A 24,160-nucleotide genomic window follows, 5' to 3' on the forward strand; every position below is an offset into this window, starting at 1 on the left:
CATTTCGATGAGACTTCCACAAAATGGATTTGTACGTATTTCCCAGAACATTCTGCACATAGAATGTGCATAGGTCCAGCAAACCGCTATTAATTCTGACCTCTGCAATTGTAGATTGATTCCTAGAGTATGAGGTCTCTCTTTCCATATGCAGCCTTGACATTTTAATAACTCCTCCATCACCTAATCCAATCTTTGAGCTTTAATCTTTTTAACTATTCCAATATATCTTACAGCAAAGTTTGAAAAGTACTATCTCCCAGTCCTCACATTGACACTGATACCTACAGAACTTGTTGGTGCGGTCTTTCATTGATCCTGTTATGGTTATCAGTCTATTATGGATTTATTGAGCATGCCCACAAGGAAATGAATCTCAGGGTTGTATCATCCTCATCATCATCACTTTGATAATAAATTTATTTTGAACTTAGAAATACATGTGATTTGTTTCATTACAGTGACCATTGTAGCTTGATGAATATTCAACAAGGTCTAGGCAGAATAAGAACAATTGAAGGGTTCGAGCTGAAATGTCAATGGCACACCTCCCTCCTACAGATGCTGCTTGACTCATTGAGGTCCTCCAGCATCTTGTTCGCTGTTCAAAATTCAGTAACTACATTCTTCTGTCTACAGCTGAAATCTGGATTGGTCTCCCAGTCACTAGGGGGCAGCAGAAGTTGGCTCTCAATCCTTGTGTGTGGCAATTCTTTCTTTTCTGTGATTGACATACTTGGTTACAATTTCCATTTTAATCTTATTTTGATTGTATCAACAGCTTTCCAAAAAGCTATACTCTCTCATTTTGTACAATTTCTCATGTATTCCCTCTACAGATGCACCTTAACATCATTACTCACTACTTTTGCTTTCAATATATTGTTTATTTATCTCCGACTAGGAGTTGAGGATGCCATCATCTACCTGCTGAACCGTGTCTATGCCCACCTGGACAAGCCGGCGAGTACTGTGAGCACAGGTGGATGCTTCCCTGGTGTCATGGATTATTGATTACCTGACTGGCAGACCACAGTATGTGTGCTTGCAACACTATGTGACAGGCAGAGTGGTCAGCAGCACTGGGGCTCCACAGGGGACTGTCCTGTCTCCATTTCTCTTCACCATCTACACCTCGGACTTCAACTACTGCACAGTTTTGCCATCTTCAGAAGTTTCCTGATGACTCTGCCATTGTTGGATGCATCAGCAAGGGAGATGAGGCTGAGTACAAGGCTACGGTGGGAAACTTTATCTCATGGTGCGAGCAGAATCATCGGCAGCTTAATGTGAAAAAGATTAAGGAGCTGGTGGTGGACCTGAGGAGGGCTAAGGCACCAGTGACCCCTGTTTCCATCCAAAGGGGTCAGTGTGGACATGGTGGAGGATTATAAATACCTGTGGATACAAATGGACAATAAACTAGACTGGTCAAAGAACAGTGAGGCTGTCTACAAGAAGCCGTCTCTATTTCCTGAGGAGACTGAGGTCCTTTAACATCTGCCGGACGATGCTGAGGATGTTCTGCAAGGCTGTGGTGGCCAGTGCTATCATATTTGCTGTTGTGTGCTGGGGCAGCAAGCTGAGGGTAGCAGACACCAACAGAATCAACAAACTCATTCGTAGGACCAGTGATGTTGTGGGGGTGGAACTGGACTCTCTGACAGTGGTGTCTGAAAAGAGGATGCTGTCCAAGTTGCATGCCATCTTGGACAATGACTCCCATCCACTCCATAATGTACTGGTTAGGCACAGGAGTACATTCAGCCAGAGACTCATTCCACCGAGATGTAACACTGAGTGTCATAGGAAGTCATTCCTACCTGTGGCCATCAAACTTTACAACTCCTCCCTTGGAGCGTCAGACACCCTGAGCCAATAGGCTGGTCCTGGACTTATTTCCACTTGGCATGACTAACTTATTATTATTTAATTATTTATGGTTTTATATTGCTATATTTCTACACTATTCTTGGTTGGTGCGGCTGTAACAAAACTCGGTTTCCCTCGGGATCAATAAAGTCTGTCTGTCTCTTTTGATACTTTTCTTCGTATATGTATTTTCTAATTAGCAGCTTGCAGCCAATTTAACATGACACCCATTGTATGAAGATAATGATCATGCTTGGCCCCAGGACCTTAGACCATAAGATATAGGAGCGGAATGAGGCTATTTGGCCCATCGAGTCTGCTCTGCCATTTCATCAATGCTGATCCAATTTTCCTCTTGGTCCCAATTTCCTGCCTTTTCCCCGTATTCCTTCATGCCCTGACCAATCAAGAATCTATCAACTTCTGCCTTAAATATATATAAAGATTCAGCCTCTACAGCTGCCTGTGGCAACAAATTCCCCAGTTTCACCAATCTCTGGATAAAGAAATACCTCCTTCTCTCCGTTCTATAAGGACACCCTCAATTCTGAGATTGTAGTCTCAGGTTTTTGACTTTCCCACCATAGGAAGCATCCTCTCCATATTCACTCTATCAAGGCCTTTCACCATTCAATAGATCAGACCAACTGGCCTACAGTTTCCTTTCTTCTGCCTATTTCTCTTCCTGAAGATTGGAGTGAAACTTGCAATTTTCCAATTTGCCAGTACTCTGTAACCATTCCAGAATCCAGTGATTCCTGAAAGATCATTATTAACGCCTCCACAATCTCTTCCGCCACCTCGTTCAGAACCATGGGGCGTACACCGTCCGGTGCGGGTAACTTATCTATCTTCAGATCTTTCTGTAGTGGCCAGAAGGTCTATATTACAAAACTGGAAAGAAGTAAATCCTCCTACCACGTCTCAGTGGTTTTCTCAAACTATTTCTTATCTGAGTTTGGAAAAAATTAGAAGCACTATTTTTGACTCATCAATTAAATTTGAAGAAACTTGGGGACCGTTCATTCGACATTTTCATATGAATTAATTTGGCCTTTTTCAGACCTTCTCTCTGCTTATTCTTGTTCAGGTATGGAGTTCTGGAGTTTTTGACACTATCATATACTTACAAACTGTTATTATTGCCCATGTTAGTTTAGTTTCGTGTTTTTTTTTCACTATATATTCTCTTTTATATATTTTCAAATTTTTTTCCCTTTTCTTTTGACGATTATTTTTGTTTTTTTTCATATATAATTATATAGACTTGATTGATTAATGTACCTTTTTTTGTTGATGTTTAACAGGATATTATTATCCTATTATTAATGCAATTTCAAGTCTATTGTATTTATAACCTATTCATTATTATGTTATGTTTTTATATATATATATATGAAACTCAATAAAAAGATTGAAAAAGAAAGAAAGATCTTTCTGTTTCCTAAGAACCTTCTCTCTAGTTATGGTAACGTGACACACTTCATGACCCCTGACACCTGGAAATTCCACAATACTGCTTGTGTCTTCCACCGTGAAGAGTTCTCTTACTCTATTACCTTCTTACTGAAATGTCTGTTTCATTTTTTTGATGATCTTCTGACATAAACTTCACTTAGAACCACTGAAGTAAAGAATTGCAGCTGGAATAGCATTATTAATGACCCCACCCAACCTGCATGGGATTCTCTGTCTATTTGCTATCTGAGTCAACATTAAGTAAGACATTTATAGATACGTAAGTTGAAGACCACTGCGACTTCAGTATAATCAATTGAACAATCTTCTTACTTCTCTCATTGGGCAAAAGATAAAAGCCTGAAAGCACATTCCACCAGCTTAAGGACAGTTTCTATCCCTCTGTTATCAAACTCTTCAATGGACCTCTTCCAAGATAGGATGGATTCTTGGCCTCACAATCTACCTCATTATGAACTTCCACTTTATCATTTACCTATAGTGCACTTTTTCCAGTAGCTTTTACAATTTATTCTGCATTGTTATTGCTTTACCTTATTCTGGCTCAATTCACTGTGCAATGATATTATCTTCAAGATGAGCTGTACATGTGGCAATAATAAACCAATACCAATAATAGAGGAGCGTCCTGACCATAGCACCATCTGGATACACAGCTCCTGCCTTATCAGGTATCAAGACAAAATTTGGCTCAAGGGAATAAAGGTCCAGAATTGCTTGGAACTGTACATTTTTCGTTAAGTTAGCCGGTGGTGTAGCAGCATCAACACTGGACTTCGAGGCAATTGATCCGGAGTTTGAATCCAACCTGCTCCTTGCACGCTTTCCACCCCTGCTGGGTTGCGTGCGGAGCTAGCAGTTTGACATTGGAAAGATAAATAGTCAAATGCCACCCGATGTACCCCAAGGTGCGAAAAGAACAACTACAACAATACCTTTAACATTGTTAAAGCTGGAAGGGAAACATAGTGGGATTCTGTGGGGAACTAAATAAGGGTCTGCAATGAATTTGAACTGAGAACAATAGGCTGGAAGGAAGAGCCAGAACTAGAATATGAAAACTGTCGTCCTCAGTGTACAGGTCAGAGGCAGACACACAGAAAGTAGACTTCCTTATGAGTCATCAGTCAGAGAGCAGCATTGGCAAGGCCACGTTAAGGAGTGCTGGAAACAATATTGTGACATAAGATAGGATGTAAATGTCTTTTGAGATTTAACAAACTAATACCTGGCTGTCTTATGAGGAAAGGTTGGAGAATGAAAGTGTACTTTGTTTGAACATAAAAGATCCTGGGCAATCTTGACAGGATAGATGTAGAGGGTGTTTCATCATATGGGAGAATCTACAACTGGGATTCACTGTTTAAAAATGGTTGGATTTTGTCAGTGCTTATAAGCCTTTGGGACAGCCCCAATACTTCCTTCAGACTGCAAAATTCCATTAGATTAAGTAGCTAAAGACAATCTGGTTCCACATTAAAGGCAGTTACGTGTTCCCAGACAGTATGTGCTTAACAGATCTGCATTAAAAATGTGTAAATGGGAATCCAAAAGTGTTTGGAAAGCACGGCAATAGTAACAGAGTTGTAAATGATCATAAAGTAATAGATGGTTGTCTCACTGATTGGAGGCCTGTGACTGTGATGTGTGCAGGGATTGGTGCTAGATCTGCTGTTCCTTATCATCTACATTACTGACTTAGATGATAGTGTGGTAAACTGGATCAGCAAATTACCAAAGCACACTGGATGTAGGATGGTGCTGGAGGACTGGAGTTCAGATTCCTTGTTCCAAAATGAGCAGAAAGGTGAGCAAAACGACTATAGGCCAGTTAGTTTAATCTCCGTGATGAAAAGACACTTAGAAACAGTGGTCCAGAATTGGTTTAATGGTCATCTGCAGGAAAATGAATTACTTAAGGCAAGCCAGCAGAGATTTGTTAAGGTTAAGTGTTGCTGATTGAGAGATAGGATATTTTGACATGGTAATACAGTTTACATGATATACCTTGTTTGCAAGAAGGTTTCCGATAAAGTGCCATTTATCAGGAAAAAAAATGAAGTACATAGTCTAGAAGGGTCACTGATAGTATGAATACAAAATTGTATAAATAATAGGCAGGGGAGGTGAATATGTTTTTTTTTAATTGGAGTAGAAGGACACTGGCATTCCCCATGGTCTGTGAAGGGGTCATTGCTTCATTCTTCCACTAAGATGGCAAATCGGTCATTTGCAGCAGCCCCTCTGAGTCCAAACAAAGGTTTAATTGTTCGTTTGTTATGCCTTTAATTACATTTGCAAGATACTGCTGGATATGAAGAACATCAAGATACAGGTCTAGCCCAACAGCAAGCTGATTGATAGCAGTAGAACTGGACTTGTTTTGTACCATACTGCTACCGGCTACAGCCACCCAAGCAGAAAGGACCAAAGGCAGTGCATGGCCAGACAAGCAGTGAAAACAAATGTCTTGGACATTCTTCTTGTGATTGCAAGACCCTGTTGGACGTTGTAGAATACTGCAAGTCCAGTTCACTGGTTCATTGGCGAGACCAATGCAGTGTGGGGTGGCAGTCGCGTGGCCTTAGTTGTTGTGTGAACCAGGCCTTCATGCTGTGGGGTCACCAGTTGTAGCCACCCTATGGAGAAGATGCCAGATAAGAAGGCGCACCACGCAAGGCGGGCCTCTAACAGGTGGGTTGGGGGTCTGGCTCATCTCAGTATTGTCCTCTAGTGTTCACTACCTTGAATACAAGCTGGACTGCACTCACCTGTGGCTGCAGTAGCACGTGATGAGTACTGCTACATGCTGGTTTTTGCAGGAACGTGGATCCAGGTCAACATCCCACGCACCACCAAACTACAGGCCATTACACACAAAGACTTGGGCTATATATTTTTTATGACAAGATGTTTTAATGCTATCTTAATATGTTCAATATGTGCTTTGTACTGAGTGTGACTTTATGTACTGGGTTTTCCATCTTTGCCCCTAAGAAACGCAGTTTCATTTGGCTGTGTTCGTGTGCGGTTGAATGACAATTAAACTTGAACTTTATCTCTATTAATGACCGGGACAGTTTCAAAATTTGCAGAAGTCACAAAACTTGTTACTATTGGAAAACGAATGAGGATAGATGTTGACAGATTGCAGCAGGTTATGAATAGGCTGGTGGAACTGCAGTTTAAGCTTAAAACAGAAACACGTGAGAAAATGCATTTGGTGAAAAAAATGAGATAAGATAGAATAAAGAGGTGCAGGAGCTGAGGGACCCAGAGGGAAAATACGCAAATGATTGAAAACACCAGAAAGCAGTTGAGATAGCGGTAAACATGACATGCATATTTCTAGGCTTTACCATGAGAAGAATAAAGTATAATATTGGGGGAGTCATGCTGAACTTCTATAAAACACTGGTCTGGCATCACGTGGAATATTATGTTTATAGCAGGTCATTATATTATACGATATATTGATGAAGATAAATAGGGAAGTTGGAGTATAGACAGCAGTTGGACTGTCTTTTCCATGTCTGTACTCCTTGTAGGATGCAAGATGGGCTCAAGGTTGCCAGGAGATTGGAAGAGGAGTATAGATTTCAAAGTGGCACTGACAATTGTAAAAGTATGGTAGAGGGGGTTGGGTTACAGAGCTAAGATCGTCATAAAAAAAGATTTTCAAACATGTTTAAGTGATTCCTCAGGGGAGTCAGAATAGGAAAAGAAACTCTCCACTTGTTCTATTAAGTACAGCTTAGTTCAATTATAATACGGGTTTTGTAAATGCATTACTGCCTTTGAAGTAGTTTCCCCTGTTCCACCACCATGTGCCCAACAGTCTGCCTTGAAGCACCGGGCAGCTTTGCATGACCACCAGTCCCAATATCAGCGAAGGTGGAACTTCTCAATGGGGATTCCCAGTTGTGGCAATGAAGAACTTAATTAAAGACAAATGTGAAGACAAGACAAATGAGACAAAGATGGTGGAGCAGAAGGAAATAATGAAATCAGGAACCAATACAGAAACTTCAATTCGCGTGCAAAATGTTATCATTACAATCCAAACAGAAATCTATTACATCAACATTAGAATGGCTAATATTACTACCAGTTTTTCCTTGATTGTCTCGTTCCACATTTCTTTTCTGTGAATATAGTTCTACAACGCTATCAGTAACATCAAGAAGTTAGAGTTCACCACTTTGCCTGTGGACTACTTAAAGGTGCCATATCTATCACTCAACTAAATTACATTCTGTTAAGTATCAGCTTAGGACGAAATAACAGTACCTCATGAGCTTTGCAACTTTAAAGGGGATTATTGGGTTTTGTGCATGGAGTTATTTTCCATGTTCCCTATTGAACACATCACAGCAGTTAGAATAACACAATAACAAGGCCTTTATTGTATTCTGAAAACTAAAACAGCAACATAGTTGCTCTGTGTTACAGAAAAAGACATTACATTATGCAGGCCTCCTTTAAAATGGCCAGAAATCTGTTCTCACCAACAGCTTACGAAAGAATTGAGAACACACACCTGAGAATTCCGAGGCTCTGCAGACATCTGGGAATCACCTGTTTGAAGATTTCTCTCTGCCTTGGCCTGCAACAGTTTTCTCACTACAGCAGAAAGCAGAGAGAAAAAATAATAAAACAAAGTGTTAAAATCTTTGGCTCCACCCTTGGCAAAATTCCCACAAAACAGTTTTTTTTTCAGTTTTTATGCTTTCTTTGGTCAATTGAGTATCAGTGCATTGGCATTGAGACAAAATGGCAGCATTTTTAATAAGTGAACTGCTTTAAATCTGCAATGAATATTTGCTGAGAGTTGGAAGTCATTTTCATCCTGTAAACTTAAAATTTATTATTATTTTTACAATATCAACAAGCATTTCATTTCATTCATACCTATTAAATTTATACAAATGTTTCAAGTGAACACAAAAGTACAGTGAAACACACATTCTCATCCAGCCCACTATCACACCACAAGAGTTTGCTGCAAATTATCTCATTTTAACATTTTGTTATATGAAAGCATCCATATTTTCTTAAACAAGGGATCTGTATGGACATTCAATAAGTAATACACCCTCAGATCATTAGTTAAACCAAAGGCAGTAAATAATGTCTTCAGAATGAGAAAAGTGCTTTGAAGTTTATTGTATCCTCTGATCCGGCTGATTTTATTAACTTTGCCTATAAAAACAAACTAGATATATCTGTGCATATTGACAGATCTGCCACTTCAAAAAATATAAATTGAAATACTTCGAATCACCATTTTTCACTGACACAATGTACTATGCAAGGAGAGTTTGTGTGTTATGATAGACTGAGACGTGGAACATTTAGAGATGGTCTTGTGGAGGTACAAGTGATGATAAGAGCTAAATCCAAGGTTGCTGAAGAATCGAGCGTTGAAGGAAATTAGTGATGCAGGATAGAGTGGAGCAGAAATAATGCACTGCTTTTGAATAATTGTAAGCCTGGAAAAGCTGGTATTGCAAGTAAGAGACAAAATCTCCAGGATATTTACTAAATCTCCAGCAGTAAGCATTAAGTTGATAAGGAAAAAGACATGGTGAGAGGCAAAATAAAAGACAGCACAGCTCTGGAGCAGCTGCAGTTTAGGAAGACTGAAAGTTGACAGAATGCCCAGAAGATCAGGGATCCAGGCACTATAAGGATGGTTTCAGGTGAAAGATGAATGTAAACATTAAAGAACATTGGGAACCTTCTTATCCGCGTATTTAGTCCCCTTTCCAAAGCACGGTGCAACCACAGAAGTTACAGAACTATGCACCCTATTCAGTTGACAAATGAGATCTCGTCATTGGTTTTCTGAGCCGAATAGATTTTTACTTTAATGCAGGGAAGCTAAATAGGCAAACAAACAAAATTGTTATCTTAACATTCTTTTAAATAATGAAGTCTTGAAATACAATACCACCCATGGCAAGTTCACTAGATATCTGATCATTGGTTTAGATATAACAGAGTGGGAGGGATTAAAGGGGGAGGGGGTGGTGTAACGGGCCAGGGAAAATATCAAGGCAGTCCACAGTCAGAACAGACTGGAGAATTCGTCTAGTGAGGCTCTATGGATGGAACTGAGGAATAAGAAAGGTGTGACCGTGCTAATGAGGCTATATCATAGACCACCCAACAGTCCGCAGGATTTAGAGGAACAAATCTGCAGACAGATCGAGGACTGTTGCAAGAAACATAGGGTTGTTATAGTAATGCATGCAAACTGCTGGAGGAACTCAGTGGGCCAGGCAGCATCTATGGAACAAAGGACCTACTGAAGGGTCTCGGCCCAAAACGTCAACTGTACTTTTCTCGATAGACGCTGCCTGGCCTGCTGAGTTCCTCCAGCATTTTGTGTGTGTTGCTTGGATTTCCAGCATCTGCAAATATTCTCTTGTTTGTGGTTGTTATAGTAGGTGATTTTAACTTCCCACATATTCTCTGGAACTCCTATACTGTAAAAAGACTAGATGGGATAGAGTTTGTCAAATGTGTTCAGGAATTTTTCCTTAATCAGTACATAGAACTCCCAATAACAGAGTGTGCAATTCCTGATCTGCTATTCAGGAATGAGGCAGGGCAGATGACAGGAGTTTGTGTAGGGGAACACTTTGCAGATAGTGGAGAGAGTGGAAGTCAAGATCTCTGAAGATCTAACCTGATCCCAACATACTGATGCAGCTATAAAGAAGGCAAGATGGTGGCAACATTTCATTTTATTAGGAGTTTGAAGAGATTTGGTTTGTCACCTAAAACACTTGCATACATCTGCAAATGTACCATGAATGTACCCTTTCTTCCATGGTCCTCTTCCGCTAACATTGGTTGCTCTGTCATGGCAGGTGAGCTCAGGCCCGTGCCTCGCTCCTCCTGTGACATGTGGGAACTCAGGGAGGCTGAAAGTGTCGCTGAAGACTACGTGTACAGGAAGTGTGTCCAGTTGCAGGTCCTGACAGACCACATGGTGGCACTGGCACTGGGCATGGACTCGCCTTGGAGCATCCGAGATGCTGAGAATGTTGTGGATAGCACATTCGGTGAGTTGGTCACACCGCAGTGTAAGGATCTAAGGAAAGATAGGGAATGGATGACCAACAGGAAGAGTAGTAGCAGGAAGGTAGTACAGGAGTCTCCTGTGGTCAGCTCCCTCCAAAACAGATATACCGCTTTCTAGTCTGCTGGGGGAGATGGCTCATCAGGTGAAGGCAGCAGTAGCCAGGATCATGGCTGTGCATGAGGGCAAGAAAAAGAGTGGCGGAGCCGTTGTGGTAGGTGATTCCATGGTCAGGGGAATGGAGAGGAGCTTCTGTGAATACAAACAGAACTCCCATACGGCTTGTTGCCTCCCGGATGCAAGGGCCAGAGATGCCTTGGAGAGACTGCAGGGCATTCTGAAAGGGGAGGGTGAGCAGCCAGCTGTCGTGGTGCATGTAGGTACTAACGATATAGGAAGAAAGCAGGAAGAGGTCCTACAAGCTGAATTTAGGGAGCTAGGAGATAAATTAAAGAGTAGGACCTCAAAGGTAATAACCTCAGGATTATTACCGGTGCCACGTGCTAGCCAGAGTTGGAATAGCAGGATAGCCAGAATGAATATGCAGCTTGAGCGGTGATGCAGGAGGGAGGGTTTCAGATTCTTGGGGCATTGGAACCACTTCTGGGGGAGGTGGGACCCAATCCGTCCGGATGGTCTACATCTGGGCAGGGCCGGGATCAATGCCCTAGGAAGATTGTTTGCTGTTGGGGAGGTTTTAAACTAATATGGCAGGGGGAGGGGCACACACACAGAAAAGAAGATGGATGTGATGCAGAGACCAAAGCTAGAGTGAGTGAAGAAAAAAGTAAGAGTAGAATGTATAAAAGTAAAAAGCAAAAATCACATAGGTCACTAGATTCTAAAAGGACAATGAGTATAAGGGCACTTTATCTAAATGCCCATAGTATTAGAAACAAGGTTAGTGAACTTGTGGCACAGATCAGTACCAAGGCATATGATTTAGTGACCATTACAGAAAGCCAGTTGCAAGGTGGAGATGACTGGGAATTAAATATCCAAGGGTATCAGGTAATATGGAAAGATAGGCAGGAAGGCAGAGGAGGTGGGGTGACACTCTTGATTAGGGATGAGATCAGGGTGATTGTGAGAGACGATATAAGATCTACAGAGCAGGATGTGGAGTCCATCTGGGTAGAGATTAAGAATAGTAAAGGGAAAAATTACTGGAGGAAGTTGTCTATAGGCCACCTAATAAAAATATTGCAGTGGCAGAGGCAATTAACCAAGAAATAGCTGAGGCTTGTAAGAATGGAACGTCAGTTGTCATGGGGGATTTTAATTTCCACATAGATTGGGTGAATCAGGTTGTTCAAGGAAGACTTGAGGAGGACTTCATAGAATGCATTCGTGATGGCTTTCTTGAGCAGCAAGTTAGTGAACCTACAAGGGAAAATGCTATCTTAGATCTAGTCTTGTGCAATGAGACAGGTAAGATTAATGATCTTGTAGTCAGGGATCCTCTTAGAGTGATCATATTATGAGTGCATTTTACATTCAGATGGAGGATGAAATAGTTAGATCTAAAACTAGTATATTATGCTTGAACAAGGGAGACTACAATGGGATGAGGGAGGAGCTGGCTAATGTGGATTGGGAGCACAGGCTATTTGGTAGGACAGTTGAGGAACAGTGGAATTCTTTCAAGGAGATTTTTCACAGTGCTCAACTAAAGTATATTCCAGTCAAAAGTAAGGACAGTAAGTGTGGGGAGAGCCTGCCTTGGATAACTAAGGAAATAAAAGACAGATTCAAACTAAAAGCTAGTGTGTACAAAGTCGCAAAGAGTAGTTGGAGACTGGAGGATTGGGAAAAACTTTACAAAGCAACAGACAACAACTAAACAAGAAATAAGGAAAGGGAAGATAGAGTATGAAAGTAAATTAGCACAAAATATAAAAACAAATAGCAAAAGTTTTTATAAATATATAAACTGGAAGAGAGTGGCTAAAGTCAATGTAGGTCACCTGGAAGACGAGAAGGGGAAATTGATATTGGGTGATAAGGAAATAATGAGGCATTGAACAACTATTTTGTGTCAGTCATCACAGTGGAGGACAAGTCTAATGTGCCAAAGAAAGACATTATAGACAAAATGAGAGGTGTCATTAAAGAGATAGTGATGAGCAAACTAGAGGGCCTGAAGGTAGATAAGCCCCCGGTCCTGATGGGATGCATCCCAGGGTGCTGAAGGAATTGGTGGAGGTTATAGTAGACGCGTTGGTAATCATTTATCAAAACCCTCTAGACTCTGGGCAGCTCCCGGCAAATTGGAAGAGAGCAAATGTCATGCCACTTTTTAAAAAAGGATGTAGGCAAAAGACAGGCAAGTATAGGCCAGTTAGCTTAATATCTGTAGTCGGGGAAATGCTTGAAACTGTCACTAAGGAAGAAATAGCAAAACATTTAGAAAGGAGCGGTTCCATTAGACAAATGCAGCATGGATTCAGAAAGGCCAGGTCCTGTTTGACAAACTTACTGAAGCTGCTTGAGGACATAATGAGTGCAATGGATAGAGGGGAACAGGTGGATGTTGAATGCTTGGATTTCCAGAAGGTGTTCGATAAGGTACCGCACAAGAGACTTATAAATAAGATAAGGATGCATGGAGTGGGAGGAAGTGTATTGGCATGGATAGTGGATTGGTTAACCAACAGAAGGCAGAGAGTTGGTATAAATGGGTGTTTCTCCGGTTGGCAGTCAGTGGTGAGTGAGGTGCCGCAGGGATCAGTGCTGGGCCCGCAGCTGTTTACCATTTACTGATGATTTGGAAGAGGGGACTGAGTGTAGCGTAGCAAAATTTGCTGATGACACTGAACTGAGTGGAAAAGCAAATTGTACAGAGGATGTGGAGAGTCTGCAGAGGGATATAGATAGATTAAGTGAGTGGGCCAAGGTTCGGCAGATGGAAAACAATGTTGGTAAATGTGAGATCATCCACTTTGGAAGGAATAATAGAAGAGCAGATTATTATTTAAATGGTGAAAGATTGCAGCATGCTGTTGTGCAGAGGGACTTGGGAGTGCTTGTGCATGAATTGCAAAATGTTGGCTTGCAGGTACAACAGGTTATTAAGAAGGCAAACGGAATGTTGGCCTTCATTGCTAGAGGGATTGAATTCAAGAGCAGGGAGGTCATGCTGCAACCATACAGGGTACTGGTGAGGCTGCACCTGGAGTGCTGTGTGCAGTTCTGGTCTCCATATTTGAGGAGGGATATACTGGCTTTGGAGGTAGTGCAGAGGAGGTTCACCAAGTTGATTCCAGGGATGAAGGGGTTAACCTATGAGGAGAGATTGAGTCACCTGGGACCTCTCTGGAATTCAGAAGAATGAGAGGGGATCTTATAGAAACATAAAAATTTTTAAAAGGGATAGATAAGATAGAAGTAGGAAAGTTGTTTCCGTTGGTAGGTGAGACTAGAACTAGGGGACATTGCCTCAAGATTCAGGGGTGAAGATTTAGGACGGAGATGAGGAGAAACTGTTTTTCCCAGAGAGTGGTGAATCTGTGGAATTCTCTGCCCAGGGAAGCAGTTGAGGTTTCTTCACTAAATATATTTAAGAAACAGTTAGATAGGTTTTTACATAGTAAGGGAATTAAGGGTTATGGGGAAAAGGCAGGTAGATGGAGCTGAGTTTACGGACAGATCAGCCATGATCTTATTGAATGGTGGGGCAGGCTCGATGGGCCGGATGGCCTACTCCTGCTCCTAATTCTTCTGTTCTTCTGGAGAGCATTCTGACAGGCTGCATCACTGTCCAGTATGGGCGGCATGGGGGAGGGAGGGGTGGCTACTATACAAGACCAAAAGAAGCAACAGAAAAGTATAAAACTAGTCAGCTCCATCTTGGATACCAGCCTCCACTGTAACCAACACACCCTCATGAAGCACTGCCTCACAAAGGTGGTGTCCATTATCCGTCACCAAGGACATACCCTCTTCTCACTGTTATCGTCAGGAAGGAGGTACAGAAGCCTGAAGTGCTTCAGGATCAGCTTCTTCCTTTCTGCAGTATGATTCCTAAATGGGCATTGGAATCACTTTTTAAAAAATCACTACCTCACTTTTTAAAAAATATATACCATTCATGTTTTGCACTGTTTTTAGTCAAACTATATAATATACAAATATACTTACTGCAATTGATTTACTAATTTTTTTCTGTATTATCATGTTTTGCATTAGGGTTAGGGTTAGGGTTACCTGTCACTGAACTAACAAATTTCACAACACATGCCGGTGATAATAAACCTGATTCTGATTCATAATGCCATTAGATTCAACGTAAATATGCAAAAGGATAGGTCTGGTCCGCAGGTTGAAAGTCTAAATTGGAGAAAGTTCAGCTTTGAGGGTATCAGAAAGCATCTGGCAAATGTGAACTGGGACAGGCTGTTTTCTGGCAAACGTGTACTTCAGGAAAGATGTAAGTAAGGTTGAAAGAGTCCAGAGAAAATTTGCAAAGATATTGCCGGTACTTGAGGACCTGAGTTATAGGGAATGATTGAATAGGTTAGAACTTTATTCAGTGGAACGTAGAAGATTGAGGGGAGATTTGATAGAGGTATGCAAAATTCTGAAGGGGTATATATAGGGTAAATGCAAGCAGGTTTTTTCCACTGAGGTTGGATGAGACTACCATTAGAGGTCATGGGTCAAATGTAATAAGTGAAATGTTTAAGAGAACAACCTCGCTCAGAGGGCAGTGAGAGTGTGGAATGAGCTGCCGGCGCAAATGGTGGCTGCAGATTCAGTTTCAACATTTAAGAGAAAGTACATGGATGGGAGGGTTATGGAGGTCTTGTGGTCCAAGCACTGGTTGATGGGACTAGCTAGGGTTAGCAGCTTTCAGGTTTGAATTTGGCCTTAATTGAATTTTACTTTCTCACGTGCACTACAGAAAGTTTTGACAAAGTGTTTGATTTCTGGAAAGATAGAAGGAAAAGTTGGACGTACCACCTGAAGCTCATTTGAAGAACAGTGTTAATTAAACCTATGGGCACAAATGCAGGGTGGATTGACCCAACTTGTGTTACTGTGTCGACATATACATGTACATATGCAAAGGAAAGGAGAGAGAACTACAGTTTCATTGTTCTCTTCCCATTATGTGGCTTTAACATTCCTCTTTCAAAGAGGCAATTATATTTGGAAACACAGTTCTAATTCAGCTCTAATATCCTGGGGAATAATTAAGTGAAATAGCTGACTGTTGATTAACAAAACTATTGCCAAGATAAACAGGTAAAACCTGTCAGGTGAACTGTAAAGATTTAGTACAAGAAAACATGTGTGTCAGAGTTAAACATTTCCATTCACAAATATTAATTATCTGGTGCAAACAAACATTCCAATTTCTTATTCTTAGAAGATGATCCACCTGAAGAAAATTAAGAATACTTAACAGCCCACCTTAGTTTTCTTTTGTTTTGGCATTGATGTTATTAAGTGAGCCAGTCCACTGCTTAACCGGAACTTTGTGAAAGGTAGATTTTAAATTTTGTTAAACACAGTGTCCCCAGTGTTAATTGATTTTAGAATCTACAGTATGTCAACTATAAGATGCATTTCAAATTAATGCTCAGCTAGCAACAAAGACCAGTGTGGAGAAATTTGGAGGCATGGCTTTTGCCGTCATTAAGATTTTTGCATGAGTTCAGGTCACTCTTGATCTAGAATATTCTTGAACGTGGTTCTAAACCTCATTTCCTGGTTTGAAAACATCAATGCCCTCGTATGGAAAAGCCTACAAAAAGTAGTGGATGTGGCCCAGTCCATCAGGGTAAAGTCCTTCCTACCCTTGTGTACATCTACACGGAACACTGGTGCAGGAAAGCAGCATCCATCATCAAGGACTCCCACCATCCAGGCCACACTCTATTCCCACTGATGCCCTCAGGAAGAAGGTACAGGGGCCTCTGGCTCCCCACCACCAAGTTCAAGGACAGTTATTACCTCTCAGCTATTAGATTCTTGAACCAGAGGGTAAATTTCACCCCATCACCAAACTGTTCCTAAAACTCACTATCATGGACTCTTTGTCTCATGTTATCAATATTTATTGCTAATTTATCTGTTATTATTTTTTTCTCTTTTGTATCTGCACAGTTTGTTGATTTTTTTGCACATGGTTGCTGCCTGTCCTGTTAGGTGTGGTCTTTTATTGATTCTGCTGTGCTTTTTGTATTTACAGTTCGTTCACAAGAAAACAAATCTCACGGCTATATTTGGTGGCATACATGTACTCATAATAATAAATTTATTTTGAACTTTAAACTCCTTAAAAATTGCCCTGTTTTGTTACTGTTAGATGAGTGGGAACACGAAATAGTCCTCATTCTGAAATGTAAGGATAAAGTCCTTTGCGATCAAATCTGGCAACAACATTACCTCATTTGGTGTTTCGTATTTACATTGCTAAAACTGGCTTGTCCTTTTTGAAAGGAGGATCATTGCTTGGGGGCCAGTTCACAGACAACTCGCTCCTGAAAGGAAATGACTGACCCTGGGTCAGTCAAAAACATGAGATGCTGCAGACACTGGCAATCCAGAGCAACACAACCAAAATGCTGGTGGAACTCAGCAAGTCACGGGGCGTTGAAAGTTCAGACCGAGACCCTTCATCAGGACTGGAACGGAAGGGGGAAGAAGCCAGGATAAGGTGGTGGGAGGGAGGAGGAGAAGCCGGCGTGTGATTGGCGAAGCCTGGTGAGGGGAAGTGAGTGGGTGGTGGAGGGAAGCTGAAGTGAGAAATTGGGAGGCAATAGGTGGAGAAGGTAAAGGGCCAGAGAAGGAATCTGATAGGAGAGGAGAGTGGACCATGGGACAAAGAGAAAGAGGAGGGGAACCAGATGGATAATGATTAATTGAGGAGATGATCAAAAGGCTTTCACTGCCAAATAAATAATTCCAGAGTGTAGTCACGAGGATGGAAGCCGAATTGCTGCTAGTGAAACCAAATTGCATTCAATAACATTAGTTATATGCTTTGGGATAAACTCTGACCAGAATACCTAAAGAATGCTCAATTTCTTCCAAGTGTTCTCATGTGATTTTCATACATTCGAGCAGAGTGATGGGACTTCTAATGTTGCATCTGAGAGTCAATATTTGTGATGGGTGTCACAGTAGCATAGTGGTTAGTGCAATGCCACTACAGTTCAGAGCTTTGGAGTTAAGAGTTCAATTCTGACATCATCTGACATCACCTCATGGAATGCATGTGTTTTCCCCAAGTGCTCTGGTTTCCTCCCACAGTCCAAAGAGGCACCAGGTAGGTTAAATGGTCATTGTGAATTGTCCTGTGATTAGGCTAAGGTTAACTCAGGGTTGTGGGTTGGTGTGGGTTGGAAGGGCCTACCTCGCACTGTATCTGTAAACAAATAAAAATTTAAGGATTCCCCAGAAGAGCAAAGTAAGTGCTGACCTAGATTCTGTGTCCAGAGTTTGTAAGGGGTTCTGAATTTATAACCTTCTAACCTAGAAACAATGGGGTGACATCGAGTCAACTTGACAACATAGAGGGATTTTCTTCACACCGTGTCAACAGTGTCTGAGATGTCACAACAACCTATGAATAGCCTCCTGCCTGTGGCCAGTGTAACAGTTTCCATTTCCCACTTTGTGCAGCATAACAAGAAATTTATTTACTTTCATCGTGGGCTGCAAATTGTATGAAATAGATTGAGCTTACCCAGATGAATTCTGCTTAGGTCATCAACACTTAAGAAAGCTGATAAAGGTGTTGGTGATTTATGAGCTCTGCAAAAAGTATAGCAAGAGGAATGAAAGTAAAGAGTCCAGAGACAAATACATACAGTGTATACACAAACGCACACACACAGTCTCCGCAAGTCATGTGTTTCTGGTACATAACTTCGGTTGGTACCACAATTGTGCAACTATAATTATTACACAAGAGGAAGAAAATTCAAAAAGCGCTCTGTCATTCTGATTTTAGATCAATGCTATCTACCTTGTTGCTCAAAAACATACATATCCTCAATTACAGAAATCTGGTTTAATAAGGAGTTTGTTTTCTTGCTTGACAAACAGCTGTGTGAGAGCTCCCCCAGGTGGTTAACATCGCCACTGTCATTTATATGTGTGGACAGGCTGACTCTTAATAAAAACTGTTCGCTATAGATATTGTCTGATCTGAATGAAACTATAAACATTAAAAATTCTTGTTACTGGTCAGTTTGACAGAGTTAACAAGTTGGCTTTGCTACATCCTTCAAAGACTGCACATTTTGTGACTATTTTGCCTAAGCAAAAGAATGTATACTGTAAATGATAGCAAAGCTCAATTGAGTACCGCAAATACCTTGGTATTAGTGTTGCCCGGGACCCCTGCCATTCTCCAGTTATGTAACTCTAGTGAAAGAATGGCAGATTGAGGATTACTGTGTAGGAAACACTGCCGACAAGCATATTCCAAGCTGCCAGAGCACTTGCAGAGTGACATACTGAAGCTTGGCACGGTGAGGAAGGACTGCAGTATAGTGTAGGGCTACTACTGGAGAGGAAGGGGCCAGGTTGAGTGAGGAAACCTCTCAATTCTTGTGGTAGTAGAGGGTCACATGAGTGGCAGCACTACTATTGCTGTGTAGGAATCTAATAGAACAGTACTGTAAGCATTGGCGATGAATGTAAGAATGAAAAATCATTGCTTAGCTTATTCTTCCTCTTTTTTATTATCAGCAAGTTTATTTTAATATATAATGAAAGATTATTCACATCCCCAGAAACAGTATATGCATCTCCAGGAATTTCCGGTTTGGCCGATAAAAGCTCGAGTTCATCCTGGACATTACTGACTCACCATGGAAGTGTCATAATCATTTATAAAATACATTTCAATAAAACTTCCAAAGCTTCTTCTATGGACATTTATGAGACTCTCCGATGGGCATACGAATGTAAGAAAAATGGAAGGCTATGGGTTATGCCAGAGGGAAAGGTTACATTGATCATGGAGTAGGTTTATCTTGGCCATTAGCTGAAGGCTCAGAACTGTGCTATACTGTTCTATGTTCTCCAACAAATCCCCTGATCCAGTGATTTTTAAAGGCCTGAGGAACAAGGGAAGCAATCAAATAGGAACATCACCTCCAAGTTCTTCACTAGTCACACAGGATGCTGGCAGGGAAATACTCTGCCACTTTTTCATTGCTGCAGGGTCAAAATACTGAGTTAGCAATGGACAGGGTTAAGTGCCTCGCACATGGACTGCAGCTGTTCATAAATGGGCAATATGTACCAGCCTGCTGAGCCACTGTCAGGCTGAGTTACACTGAACACTGGAAGTGTTATTTTCAAATTCAAACAGAATTATTAGGGAAAAAGCAATGGCAATGCACTGACCAAAGTTGAAGTGATGCTTTGTTACTAGTACTCCAGTTTGGAAGGGCTGTTCTGTATATTTTCTTTCAAGTGGAACATGTTCATACTAATGATTCCAGGAACTGGAGAGTACGAATGCCTCATAATGTACGAATGACTAAACACATTGATGAAGGAAGAGCAGTAGATGTAGAATATATGGATTTCAGCAAGGGATTTGATAAGGTACCCCATAGAAGGGTTATTGAGAAAGTTAGGAGGCATGGGATCCAAGGGAACCTTGTTTTGTGGATCCAGAACTGGCTTGTCCACAGAAGGCAAAGAGTGTTTGCAGACGGGCCATATTCTGCATGGAGGTCTGTGACCAGTGGAGTGCCTCAGGGATCTGTTCTGGGACCCTTACTCCTTGTGATTTTTATAAATGACCTAAATGAGGAAGTGGAGGGATGGGTTACTAAATTTGCTGATGACAAAAAGGTTGGGGTATTGTGGATAGTGTGGAGGGCTGTCAGAGTGTACAGCAGGACATTGATAGGATGCAAAACTGGGCTGAGAAGTGGCAGATGGAGTTCAACCCAGGTAAGTGTGAAGTGGTTCATCTTGCTAGGCAGTGAGGAGGATCAGAGGGAGCTTGGGGTCCAATTCCACAGGATGCTCAAAGCAGCTGCTCAGGTTGACTCTGTGGTTAAGAAGGTGTACGGTGTATTACCCTTCATCAATCGTGGAATTGAATTTAGGAGCTGAGAGGTGATGTTGCAGCTATATAGGACCCTGGTCAGACCCCACTTGGAGTACCGTGCTCATTTCTGGTCGCCTCACTACAGGAAGGATGTGGAAACCATAGAAAGGGTGCAGAGGAGATTCACAAAGATGTTGCCTGGATTGGGGAGCATGCCTTATGAGAAGAGATTGAGTGAACTTGTCCTTTTCTCCTTGGAGTGACGGAGGATGAGAGCTGACCTGATAGAGGTGTATAAGATGATGAGAGGCATTGATCGTGTGGATAGTCAGAAGCTTTTTCCCATGGCTGAATGGTTAATACAAGAGGGCACAGTTTTAAGGTGCTTGGAAGTAGGTACAGTGGGGATGTCCAGGGTAAGTTTTTTATGCAAGAGTGGTGAGTGCGTGAAATGGGCTGCCATTGACTGCGGTGGAGGCGGATATGATGGGGTCTTTTAAGAAGTTCCCTGATAGGTACATGGAGCTTAGAGGCCTATGGGTAACCCTAGGTAATTTCTAAAGTAAGTACATGCTTGGCACAGTTTTGTGGGCTGAAGGGCCTGTGTTGTGCTATAAGTTTTCTATGTTTCTATGAGCTGGAAGTCAGGGGCAGATGGGCAGTGATTTGGCCACTACCACTGACCACCAGCTGGACAGTGTAGTGGTTAAGAGTTGAAATGTGAAGGTTAGGCACCACCTGATGATATCTGTTCCTGGCCAAAGGCTGCAGTTGCCTCTTCCGGTAACTGAAGAGAGCACCCAGGTGTATGATGTAAGGGACAATCGGGGGTTGTCGCGAGTCGCTGGGCAGCATGGCTGGAAGGGCCTATTCTGTGCTGCATCTCCAATAAATAAATAAATATCATGGAGCAGTAATTCAGTATTTATGCATTACCTTAGGAATGGATGCATTAAAAGATGGTCTCAGGGCACAAAAGAATCTCTTCAATGATTACCCTCTCTTTTCATTTCCTGCGGATTAAAATTCCTTGGGTCAAGCACCTAGGTTTAAGTGGTCTTGGGAATTTTGAGAATTTTGGCCAGTGACTCATTATTCCAAGCGCCCTCTTATTCCAATGCAGACACTCATGTCACTATGTATAACAACCACACATTAAAGTCTATACAAGTATGCCAAGTATCAGCCATTTGGTCCCCATCACTATCACTCAAAATGAAAAGCATGATTTTCATTTGTTGCTAGCAAACAAGGCCAGCAACGGGTCATGAGAAACAGTACAATTTCAGGGGAGACCTTATACTTTACAGATTGGATTCTTCTTCAAAAATTGTCTCCTTGTCATGTAGAGGCCAGTGACTTCCTGAAATCTCCAGAGTGATCCTGCCTGGAGATTAGTCATCTGGCACTGCTCCTGGTAGGGTCACCCAGGGCAGTAAAGTCAAGGGGGAGGTTGCAAACAAAGAGCAATCCAACCAAGGCCTCAACAGTGGAGCTGGAGGAAGACAATGACACGTGACAATGGCAGTGAATGTGAAAGAAAGCTAGAGCAGTGAAGGGTCCTCAGTCATCTTGCATTCCATGCCAGTAGGTCGCTGTCAAGGACTGTGTGTTGGCTGCCCACGCATCAGCCTCCCCATGTCAAACAAGGGCACTCTTCATCATTGAAATCCATTTTAACATCCAAGAATATGCTGATCCCAGATTGGTCTCTATGGCCACCTGGCCCCACTAACAGAAAACCTCTTAGGTGAACTACTACACTACTACTACTAAAGATCGGATAACAATAATTGAAAACTGAGGTGATCGTAATGTGAGTGGCAACTCTCTGGAACACTCTACCCCAGCATATTGCAGAAGCCAGATGACTGGGAATATTTAAAGAGGAAATAAACAATTTTGAAAGGGCAGGGAATTGAGATATCTGGGGAACTGTCACTGAAGGGAAAATGCCTGAGGCAAATCAGCATTGATTATGTTGTACGATGGGGCTGGCTTGAGGGACCACATAGTCTAATATTTCTATTGTGTTCTTGTGTGAATCTTTCCAAAACATCCTGTGCAATATTAGCAATAAAGCCCCTATCAAGGACTCTTTCTTTGATGCAAATTCTTGTAATTAGCAAACACATAAATGACCACATTAGCCAGGGGAGTATGAAACAGTTAAGTTTTCCATTTATGCGGTTATACTGATATCTGTGGCACTACTGGCAAACTACTGCTGCTGTCAAAGTAACTACTGTGAGTAAAAATGAGATTCTGCAGATACTGGAGATCCACAGTAACACACACAAAATCCAGCCGGTCAGGCAGCATCTATGGTGAGGAATAAAGAATCGATGTTTCAGGTTGAGCCCCGGGATTGGAAAGGAAAAGAGAAGAAGCCAGAATAGAAAGATGGTGAATGGGAAGGAGTACAAGCTAGAAGGTGATGGGCAAAGCTAGGTGGGTGCAGGAGGGAGAAAATGAAGTAAGAAACTGGGAAGTGATTGTAGGAAAAGGTAAAGGGCTGAAGGAGGAGGAATCTGATTGGACAGTTGAGTGGACTATGGGAGAGAGGGGAGCAGGGACACTAGAGGGAGGTGATAGGCAGCTAAGAAGAAGAGAAAGGGTAAGACGGGCCAGAATGGAATATGGAAAAAGAGAGAAGGTGGAGGAGGGAAAAATCACCAGCGGTTCTTCTTTCCCCTTCCTTTCCAGTCCTGATAAAGATCTCAGTGTCACAACCACGGATTCGGCAGCACAGTAGATATGGCAATTGCGTTTGTGAATTTGTACGTGTCAGCTAATTATTTAATCATGACAGTATTTAGCTCCATACTTGTCGTCGTAGTGCTTGTCGGGACTTGAACAGAGCACAGCAATACTTCGCTGCTGTTTGCTTTCGGCCTTCCCTGAGATATTGGACTTTCAAGTCAACTGACTCTGAAGACTAGCGGTATTTGTTTAATGCTTAGATGTTCTTTTCAGCCGCAGTGTAGGCTTCGTGTTTCTATGAGAGTTTTAGTTAACGGCCCTGTTTGGCCAAGCGTTTATTGTTTATTCTCCCTTTAACACTGTATTAAAGTCTGTGAACTATTGACCTGTTTCACTCCGCACTTGGGTCATATCCAAACCTGGTAACAGCAAGCCTCGAAAACAAAGACGGACCCAGCACAGAGAGAGCAGCTGACCTTGGCTGTGAGATTCATTGGTCGGGTAGGAGACAAGCTACAGGCAATGGAATCTGTTGTCAGTGAAGTTACGGAGGCAATGAGGCAGATAACCTCGTGCCGACAAGCCCAGTCTCACTTGGAGGAACAGGTATCGTCCCTAGCCGCAATTGTTCAACAGCTCACTACAGACAATCGGACTCGGGTGTCTGTGAGTTCTGCGCTCACAGCCACCATCTGCGAACTTACTGTGAACAACCAGCATCAGCTGACAGCCATTAGCGTTCTCGCCAGTTCAATTTAGCAGCAGCCTAAGGCCACCTCAGTCCCACGCCCAGCATCTCAAAGGTCCTCCTTTTCTGCTGCCCTGACAATCTCTGCTACTAATGCTCCCGCTCCCGGACAATGGCTGACTCCCACGATCATACAGGAACACAGTATTCCACTACTAGGCAGGTATTCTGCTGATCCCGATGGTTGCAGTAATTTTATTACCCAATGCGAGCTGACATTCCAAGCCCAGCCTGGTTGCTT

The 24,160-nt window shown here is 42.0% G+C and overlaps 1 protein-coding gene across 1 annotated transcript in view; it reads right to left on the reverse strand.

Annotated features, from left to right (window-relative positions):
- The window catches only part of pdzd2 (PDZ domain containing 2), a 445,568-nt gene that overhangs the window by 324,785 nt on the left and 96,623 nt on the right, over positions 1-24,160 (reverse strand). The window contains exon 2 of the mRNA XM_059989569.1: positions 7,892-7,974. The gene's annotated coding sequence lies outside the window, so the exon portion shown is untranslated. The remainder of the gene's footprint in view (positions 1-7,891; positions 7,975-24,160) is intronic.

This window comes from Hypanus sabinus, chromosome 14 (genome assembly GCF_030144855.1).
Source record: "Hypanus sabinus isolate sHypSab1 chromosome 14, sHypSab1.hap1, whole genome shotgun sequence".
NCBI classification, from domain to species: Eukaryota; Metazoa; Chordata; class Chondrichthyes; order Myliobatiformes; family Dasyatidae; genus Hypanus; species Hypanus sabinus.